The 11,014-nt window shown below is 33.5% G+C and overlaps 1 non-coding gene across 1 annotated transcript; it reads left to right on the forward strand.

Annotated features, from left to right (window-relative positions):
- The first annotated feature begins 10,148 nt into the window (after nt 1-10,148).
- TRNAV-AAC (transfer RNA valine (anticodon AAC)) lies at nt 10,149-10,222 on the forward strand. The gene has a single exon. It is a non-coding gene; the product is annotated as a tRNA-Val (tRNA).
- The last annotated feature ends 792 nt before the right edge of the window (nt 10,223-11,014 follow it).

Below are 11,014 nucleotides of genomic sequence, written 5' to 3' on the forward strand. Positions count from 1 at the left end.
GTAGTATGGAAATGTGAGTGAAGTGAGTTTGTATAAAGAAAAAATTTGCAATGATTAAAATCTAACAAATATGCAGACATGGGGGGAAGCGTAAGAGAGTTTAACCTAATTCCAAGAAATGTGAAACCCAATGTGTCACGCCAACGTCACGCATGCTCAGAAAGTGGGACAACTGTCACCACTAAGAATCACATGATATCACACGAAATGATAAGCATTTAATGCAACAAATGTTCAAAATCAAGAAGACAAATCGATAATATTGCTTCTGATCAGAACCTTTTTAATTCGTAAAACTTCCTTACTTCAAAAAGCTCATATCTCATAACCAACAAATAAATTCTCAGAACCTAATCAAGAGTTATGGAACCTTAACATTATGAAGTTCATCTTTTCATTCTGGACAAGAGTCCATAAATAAGTTTTTAGAATTAAAACGAATCTATCTTCAGCAAGGGGCTTTGTAAAGATATCAACTCATTGATGGTTTGTATCAACAAATTTTAAATGAAAAATACCCTTTTGAACATAGTCACGTAAAAAGTGATGTTTAATTTCAATATGTTTATCCCTAGAATGCAAGATAGGATTCTTGGGTAAACAAATAGCATAAGTATTATCATAGGGAATAGGAATATTACTCTCAAATATCTAATAATCTTCTAGCTGACTCTTCATCCAAAGTATCAGAATGATGCATCCAGAAGTTGTAATATACTCAGCTTCTACTGTTGAAAGCGCAATTATTGGTTGTCTTTTGCTAGACCAAGAGATCATATTGTCTCCCAGAAATTAACAACTTCCCTAAGTAAGTTTCCTTTCTATTTTTTCTCCAACATAGTCACCGTCACAATAACCTACTAACTTGAAGTCACTTGATTTTCTATAAAACAAGCTAAGGTCAGTAGTACCTTTCAGATACCTAAAGATTCTCTTAACAACAGTTAAATGAGTCTCCCTAGGATCTGATTAGAAGCGAGCACACAAACATACACTAAATAAAATATCAGGTCTATAAGGGATTAGATAAAGGAGAAAGCCTATCATACCTCTAAAAAGCTTTTGAATTACCTTACTACTTACCTATTCCTTCTCCAAAGTTCATGTAGGATGCATTAGAGTTTTTGCTGGCTTGCATCCTGACAAGTTAAACTTCTTCAGAAGTTCTCTTGTATACTTGCTTTGATGAATGTACGTTCCTTATGAATGTTGATCAATTTGAATTCCCATAAAGAACTTGAGTTCTCCCATCAGACTCATTTCAAATTCTTCCTGCATTGACTTAACAAAATCCTTGCACAATGAAGCATTAGCATAACCAAAAATAATATCATCAACATAAATTTGCACAACCAAACTATCATTCTTAAAGGTTTTGAAAAAGAGAGTTGTGTCCATTTTTCCTCTGGTAAAATCATTTTCCAAAAGGAAGTTACTTAGTCTATCATACCAAGCTCTAGGAGCTTGTTTCAGATCATATAACGACTGTTTCAGTTTGAAAATAAAATCAGGGTTTTGAGAACTTTCAAAACCAGGGGGTTGGTGCACATACACTTCTTTAGAAATACATCCATTTAAGAATGCACTCTTAACATCCATATGATAAAGAACGATGTTATGATTTACTACAAACAAAATTAAAAGACGAATAGACTCTAACCTGGGAACTAGAGCAAAGGTTTCTATATAGTTTATACCTTCTTACTGACTATAACCTTGTGCTACTAGTCGAGCCTTGTTTCTGGTGAATTTGCCTTTCTCATTGAGCTTGCTTATGAAAACTCATCTGGTTCCAATGACATGGAAACCCTTTGGTTTCTGAACAAGATCCCAAATGTCATCTTTGGTGAATTGATTCAGCTCATCTTGCATAGTCAGATTCCATTCATTATGCAGAAGAGATTCATCAATAGATGCAGACTCTATCAGAGATACCAAACCCATAAGAGTTTCTTCAGAAGGTTTAAATGAAGATTGAGTTCTAATTGATGCGTCTTTATCTCCTAGAATCAATTCTTCAGAATGAGAAGTTCTTAGTTTACTATTCTTTTGATGAGTTGGACCAACGACAACTTCTGGTTGAGTCGTTTCTGACTCTTTTGCTTCAGATTCTTTAGCTTTTCCTTTTGAGTATTTATCTTCAGATTCTGAGAAATTAATCTTCATATCTGCAAATTTCTCAACTAGCTTTGACTTTTCAGGTTCAAGCTTATCATTGAATCTAAGATGAATTGATTTTTTGACAATTCGTGTATCAGTGTTAAAAACTTTGTAGCCTTTTAAGCGTTCATAATATCCTAGCAATAAGCACTTATGTGCCTTAGAATAAAACTTGCCAAGATTCTCTTTAGTGTTCAACATAAAACAATCACAGCCAAAAGGATGTAAATAAGAAATATTGGGCTTTATGTTCTTCCACTATTCACAGGGAGTTTTACCTAAAATAGGTCTAATAGAAATCTTGTTCTGAATATAACATGTTGTGTTAACTGCTTCTGCCCATAAATGCTTAGACATATTATTTTCTGGGATCACAGTGCGGGCCATTTCTTGCAAACTCATATTCTTCCTTTCTACAACGCCATTTTGCTGTGGAGTTCTAGGACATGAGAAATCATGGGAAATTCCATTTGCTTCAAAAATATTTTCAAAATGTTTATTTTCAAATTCGCCACCATGATCACTTCTGACTCTGACTATTTTCTAATTCATTTCTATTTTCACTTGTGAGCAGAAGGTAGAGAATACAAAATGTGACCCATCCTTGTGTTTCAAGAACTTTACCCATGTCCAACGATTATAGACATCAACAATGACCAATCCATACTTCTTACCACTGATAAAGGCAGTTTTCACTGGCCCAAACAAAACAATATGCAGAAGAGAGCTAGAAACAACAGTTTTTGCTTTGAAAGATGTTTTAGAAAACTTGTCTTTCTGACATGCTTCACAAAGAGCATCTGAAGCAAACTTCAGGTTGGGTAAGCCTATGACTAAACCAAGCTTATTTAGCTTAGAAATCCTTCTCATGCTAACATGGCCCAAAGATCAATGACATACCCATTACTCCTTATTAACAGACATTTAGCATTTTACATTTTGATCCTCAAGATCAGAAAGTCTAATTTTATAAATGTTGTTCTTTCTCTTTCCGGTAAAAAGGACTGTACCATCTTTCTGACTAACAGTCTTACATGAGTTTTGATTAAAAATTATATTATAACCATTGTCACTAAGTTAACTAATAAACAATAATTTAGGGATCAAACCATTAACCAAAAGAACATTAGTAATAGAATGAAGCTTACCATTACCAACATTTCCAAAGCCAATGATCTTTCCTTTCTAGTTTCCTCCGAAACCAACGAAGCCTACAGGCTTAAGTTCCAAAATTTGGAACATAGGCCTTTTGCCCGTCATATGTCGCGAGCATCCACTGTCGAGGTACCATGACTGGTGTTTCAACTGAGCTGCTAAGGATGTCTGCAACATAAATCATCTTATCCTTAGGTACCCATTTTCTGGGTCCTCTTTTGTTAGTTGTCATGGAGTTTTTTACAACATTGGGTCTTTGTGCAGAAGGATAATCAAGTGAAATTTTTGCATGATACTTAGGTTTCAGAACTGAGTTCTTCTTCCGTATAAGTGCATGTTTCCGTATCTACGCACAACAGTCAAACTCAGTTCCAGCAGGCACGAAATGCTCATAGAGAGGTTTTGGTTTTACCTTATGAATTTCGTCAGGTTTTCCATATTCTATACAACCTAAACCTTTCTTACCATTTCTGCTAACTCCACAGATCAAGGGAGCCATTTTGCTTCTATCTATGCGTTTAACCAGAAAGTACTGAAATGCTTTGTCAAATATAATGACGCAATCAGTACCAGACGCTTCTGAGACTATTTATTCCTCTAGTTTTGAAATTTTACGTTTCAAAGCAGAGTTGTTACTTTCTAAAGAAAATATTTTTTCATTTAGGGAAGAAATATCTTTCTCAAGCTCACTACGAGTTTCAGAAGCAACTACTTGTACTTGTTTAAGGTCCTTGTACCTACTCTGAAAACTCTGGTACTTTTCCAATATTTCAGAGAGACATGACTCTAAATTAGAATGAGATAGTTCAGAAATACCTCTTCAAAATCGGAGTCTGATTCTGATAACATCTTGTCTTCTGATTCTTCAAAACCTTCTAGAGCAACTGTAGTTTACATCAATGCAACATTATCTTGTTCCTCGTCAGAATCTTCTTCTTCTGATTCTGCGTCATCCCATGTAGTCATCAACCCCTTTTTGCCTTTAGAAAATTTCTTCTTAGGCCTTCTATCCTTTTTTAGCTTAGGAAGCTCATTCTTGTAGTGGTCTGGCTCCTTGCATTCAAAGCAGATAACCTCTTTACCAAAACCTTGCTTCTTTTGTCCAGACAAAGAATCAGAATGACCAGCAGTCATCCTACTCCTCTGAACTTTCCTTGTTCTACCTGTGCTTCATCATCTTCCATTATGAATTCTTCGTGCTTTTAGATTAAGTCCATAACCTTTGTCTCCTTTACTTGAGAATGCCCCTCATGATTCATTCTCAAGGAATCAAAAATAGACTTAGCAGAATCTTTGTTAGTTATCTTATCATACTCAGCATAAGAGATAACATTGAGCAATATCGTTCTATCCTTATGATGATTTTTGAAATTATTCTTTTGTTGATCTGTCATAACACTTATTGCTATATTGTTTCCTTCAGCATTACTGGGTGAACGTAGCCATCGAATATAAGATCCCAGAGATCAACATCATATCCAAGAAAGAAACTTTTGATTATATCTTTCTAGTAGACAAACTTTTCACCATCAAACATTAGTGGTTTAACAATGTAGTGATCTCTCTCATTGTTGTTAGTAGTGACAGCATTGTTGTTAGCATCGACCAAGGTTTCTCACACAAACTAGATCGGTACTGAACACGACTAAGTGTTGATAAAAACTTCATCACAATCAAAACCGGAGCTCTGAAGCCAATTGAAGGTGTGAAAACACAAGAAAGAGGGGTTTGAATTGGGTTTTAAAAACAATTTTTTTACCAACTTAAGAACACCATACAAATAATAAGAATAAAGAGATAAAAACACAATTATTTTTATCCTGGTTTGCTTGAAACTCAAAGCTACTCCAGTCCACCCGCCAAGGTAATTTTGCCTTATACACAAGGACTTAATCCACTATAATCAACTAATTCCAAATATCACAAAGAATAACCTTCTTTGTCTTCTTAAGGATCCGACTATACCCTAGTCTCCTTAAGGAATAAAAAACAATAAGTTTGAATAAAGGTTTTGTGTTTACAAGTTGCTTCTACACAAGCAGATTTTACACAAACGAAATACAATCACTTAAAGAAAAGTATGCACAATGTTTAGAGATTTTTCACGTAGAAAACAGTCTTGTAAAATTGTTACAGTAGTCTTTTCTTCAAGTCTCCAAGACCTCTTTATATACCATGAAAAAGGAACTGTTTAAGGGCGAATCCGAAATAATCAAAATGTAGTTGTCCACTAATGGATTAGTGACAGGTGTGAAAAATACTATTGTCATTTGCCCACGATCTCAAGTAGTGGAAATCATATTTGATTTGTACCATGTACTATTTGATCACGTATCCATTTTGATCTTATCTTCAAATTCAATGGCTTCTGATAAAAAATGATGAAGCATGAAACGAAGAAACATATAGCTAGATTCAGAAACTTCATAATCTTCAGTTAAAACCTTGACAGAGTCATCAATCTGGCTTGAGATCTTCAGACTCTTCGGTCAGAACCTTGATAACCTCAACATTTGGCTTGAGATCTTCATAATCTTCAGCTAAGTAACAAAACTTCAGAAGCTTTCCATTCTTCAGAAAATTGACAATTAGAGTCACATCCAGAAGTAGAAGTGGAGAGAATATTGCAGCAACAACATATCATCTTTTTGGAATTTCTCATGAGTGAATCAGTATAGAAGCAGAAAGAACATTGTAGCAACAACTTTACATCTTTCAGAGCTTCTCATGAGTGATTAGCATAAGCGGGACTAAGAATTAGAACTGGTTGCTAAAGCTACACAATAACAAACCATTAGGGTACCAAAATTCTTCTCACACAAATACAACATTGTTATCATCAAAACTCAAGGTATAAATAAATAACTAAATTTTGTTCTAACACAATGAACTTCTAGGGAAAACCTTGTAAGTTCTCACAAATATTTCGAGTTATGCACTCACTCACATAGACACATCTTATACAAGTGAAAAAAGAATTCATTCTAAATAAGAAAATATATATTCATATATTATTTCATTAAAACAATAATATACATACATTACACACAAAAAATGGGATGACATGGCTACTCCAAAAAAAAGACGACCTCCCCATCTATGAGCATGTGATCCAGTAAAAAACCTGCTCCCTCGAGATAAGCAGAAGATAGTGAAAATGATCCACTGAGTGCAAAGCATTCTCAAAATATTGAGATGTTGTCCCAACACGGGGGGCCACACAGTCAGCCAAACTTTGAGTTAGAGAAGGGTTCTCAAGGTGTAGAGACTTCATCCCCCTACGAGTTACCGAAAGAGATGCTTGAGCATATGATAAATTACATTGAGCAATAACTAGAGCTTGCTTCTTCCTAATCATGATCCTCACCAGACGAGTCTCATGACCAGCCAGAGAGCCAAGGAGTTTAATGGGGCCAAATCATCTTTTATCTTAGTAAGAGAAGTAAAAGTTGCATGTATTTCCTATAAGTATTTATCCCACTTAAGACTTATATTTTTAACACTCTCTTCCAGACGCTGCTTCTTAATACATTGCTGATCAGACCAAAGAGCTTCCAAACGACCAACTTCATTAAGGGACAAAGTGGTATACACACGCTGGGTATACCAAGCCAAAGTCGCCAATTCTTCCTTCAGGGCAATCCCAAACAGATTGACCAGATACGAGGAATACTCTTTTGAAGGAGGAGTCTGAAGGTCCTTGGAGGAGAGTGAGTCTCATCATATCATCAACGAACTGGCTGGATAACCAGGCACACTTTGGAACCTCAGAAGAGTATTCAAAGCAATGTCACTCCATGCCAACCATGTTACCCATTTTATAAGCCAGACTTGTACTTCATCCTTCATCCAATCTTCACACAATCATTGTAAAAACAAATACATCATGAACTAGAAACAACCGGTCTTCAAAAAGTTGCAACTCAGGAAGAGGACCAAAGCCTCTGACGATCGAGTCCAAATAAATTAACCCTCTACTCTGCATCCGAGTCACAGGGCCACAACAATATCGAAAGAGATGAAAGAAAAGGGTCACATAAGGATTTCATTTTAATTATTCACACCAATACATATAGACATTCACATACACTCAGCTTGTTGAATAAAGTTGTGAAGGAGCCATCACCAGATATTTAAGAACTTATATCTCAAAGGTAATGAAAGACAGGCGAAGACCTAGAACAGAGAAGGTGCATTCATAAAAAGGAATGACATGATCTCCATATTTACTACATATCCTTTCATCCTCAGTTGGAGTCAAGGCACCTCAATTCGATGATGGGAAAACTTCATGAAAGGCTCCATTAAGACTACCATTTATGGGGAAAGCATAAATGATGAAAGAGTAAACATAATCCATCCAAAAAGATTGAGCATTATTCTAGGATTTGTGAACATTTTTCTATGATTTTTTACCCATAATGCACTAACTTTTCAGATGCATGAAAGAGAATTCTTAAAAAAAGAGGAGATAACTGCTAAATTGGGAAAATGTCTCAAAGAAAAATGGTGTTGACTCTTCAAGAACTATACTTTTGCATCCAAAAGGAAATAAACTTTATCTAACATGTTAAATCACTCGTACGCACCACTCAAGTGTTCCAATTTCCAAGAGTCGTAATGACCACACCTCCCAAAATAAAATTGGAGTATGAGGAATTAAATACGTGAATCCCCAAGAACAAGAAGACCTCCATTTTTCTCTTCCAAATGTAAATGGGAGAGTGGTCGGCAATCGAGGATGCTGTAATAAACCATTGCCTTTCTATGCATAGACACGAGTTTTGGGGGAAACTATTTTGGGCCAGCCATAGCGACCCCGACCGACCATCCTGAACGATTCATAGTCCTTCCAAAATCTTCCCAGTACACGAGAACTTTCCTCCTGGTGATCACAAAGGATCTCAATTGCATTCACATCCAACAACTCTCTGCATTTTACTCCTAACAAATAATGAGTTTGTTATTTCATATCTACTATATATAAAAAAGGATCCAAATTCAGGTGACAAGTTTCAAACTCAATTTAAATATACTTTTCTCTCTCACATATTGACCTTGAAAGCCATGCCCCTATCCACCACGTCGGAGCTCAGATCCACAATCGTTTCTGATCTTTACTCCATTTCTGGTTCCATAATAGATCATTGTCCATGCTCAAAGTTTCACACGATTCATTTTTTTTTTGTAGAAAAGTATGTTCAAAAACTGAATTAAAAATCTCACTTTTCAATAGAAGGCTCAACAACTTGTGACAAAAATTATTATAGTAACTCGTGTGTCTTTAAATACTACTCAACAACATTCTAAATAGTCAAAGGAACACATTTTAAAATTTTTAATCAATGCAACAAAACTATATTGAACCAACAGTGGTTTGAAGAAAAATAACCTCTAATTATGGAATTTTGATGACAAAATATAATTAAGAAAAATAATATATGGTCTATTATAGACTTTTTTCTTGGCCTGGTTTGACATTTTTAAAAGTCTAGCCTGTCCTGAAGCCTATTTAAAAGTGAGTTTCACATTAAGGTTTTCAAATAGTCCACTTTACCTTTTTTTTTACATAGATAACAAAGCCTTTCATATACTATTTAGCCTATTTTCTAATATATATTTATATATAGCCCGACCTATAAGACTTCATAGGTTTTTTTAAAAGCCTAAGTTAGACATATTTAAATAAATAGGCTTTTGAAAAAGTCTAGGCCCAGTCTTTTTATTTAAATAGGTAAAACTATAGGCTCATGTAGGCCTGCCTACCATATTCTCATCCCTACGTGTAAGTGAGCTTTATTTAGTTTATCACTCTGTGTGAATTATTGTTGTAAACAAACATCTTTGTAATTTCTTAAGTCCTCTAGTGCAAGGCAAGAAAGTCCTTTAAATTTTTAAGGAAAAGATTATAAGCATAGGTATAAGTAGGAGAATAATGATGAATCATTTAAAAATGTTAAACTAGAAAGTATATAAAATAAGAAACAAAAGAGATTGTACCATCCCCATACTTAAATCATATATTGTCTATTATGGATGTAAATTAAAAGTAGGAAAAATGAGTATAAAAATCTCAAATGTAATGGTTATTGAGGTGGTTGTAAGAAGTATCCCAATGAGATGTGGTAGTTATACATGGCTTGCACCATCTAACTCGTCCCGGTGATCATCTAATCTTCTATTATATTTTTTGGGCCAAACATGTTTGTTTTGCATGAAAACTAGTTTTATATGACTACTATTTATAACCATAAGAGTGTGAGGAGGAATGACGTTGAAAAGTTGGCACAAATCTTAATTAATTATAATTATTTTATTATTTGCATATGAATTGACTCTATTAGACATTTTCATGATTTGCGTGAAATCTAGTCAAAAGCATCTAAAACAAGATAATGATTATTTTATATGTCATCACATGTCAATATATGTAATAAAAAATACAATGAGATTTAAAAGTGACAAATATAAGACAAAAACAATGCTAAATAAAAATAAAAGGAAAATATTAGAATACACATACACGTCTCTTGAATTTAGGTAACTCAAAAATTAAAATAAATAATTATAATTTATATATAAAAAAATAAGAATGTTTGATATAAAAAGTTAAATTTTGTAGATTTAATAAAATAAGTGTATTAATTGTAATAAATAAAATAAGGTGAATTGGGATAGAAAAAGAATATTAGTGAAGGAGAAATAATAAGTATGAGAGAGAGAAAACTGAATTCAAATTAAAGTAGCTGCACCCCTGGTGAAAGGTTTATGAGATATTACTTGATTTAGTTATTAAGCATTGTAAAAGAGTAACTGAGAAATCATAAACATGTGGTTTCGTGGTGTAGTTGGTTATCACGTCAGTCTAACACACTGAAGGTCCCCAGTTCGAGCCTGGGCGAAGCCATTGTTTGATATTTTTTTCATTCGTTTTGTTTCCAGTCCATCATGCCAAATACATACAGACTCACATGCTTTTGCTTTTCTGTAACCCATTCATACTTTTGTAATATACATACATGTTGTAATTATTTAATTAATCTATGTTACTACTCCTATCACCAAACATTGAAAAATAATCTAACTCTAATTCAACTTATATTCAAACTAACCAAATTTACGTTTTTCTTTTTATCTTTATTTTCGATTGCTAATTCAACTTATATTTTATTTTTTTATTTTCAATATTAAATTTATATTTTCTTAATTTTTTTAACTTTCTTTGCAAGATCCATAATTATTAATATATATACTTTTTTTTAAAATAAAACAATACACATATATAAGATTTCTTGCTCATATTTAATGATTAATATTCAATATTAAAAACTCTCTATTTTTTAAAATCAAATACATTGTTGAATTAAAGTTTAACGATTTTCAATATATATTTTTATATTAATTATCAATACAACCTTACTATGTATGTGTTAAATTAATTGAACTTAGGAATGAAGATAAAGTTTAATGAGTTCATTTTTACAACCGCAAAATTTTCTTGAAAACTGAATGCATTCGTTGAATTAATTAAACTTAGGAATGCATATAATCAGAAGGAGAATGAGGGAGGGTTAAAATTGAATTTTGAGCCTTATAATCCTTTTATTCATACACCATGAATCATGCCACGTTACAACCTTCAAAAGATTTAATTGAAGTTAAGTTTACTGTGAAAGCCTACTATAGTAAAATTGTATTA

The sequence above is a fragment of the Lathyrus oleraceus genome, chromosome 3, assembly GCF_024323335.1.
Source record: "Lathyrus oleraceus cultivar Zhongwan6 chromosome 3, CAAS_Psat_ZW6_1.0, whole genome shotgun sequence".
In the NCBI taxonomy this organism is placed as follows: Eukaryota; Viridiplantae; Streptophyta; class Magnoliopsida; order Fabales; family Fabaceae; genus Lathyrus; species Lathyrus oleraceus.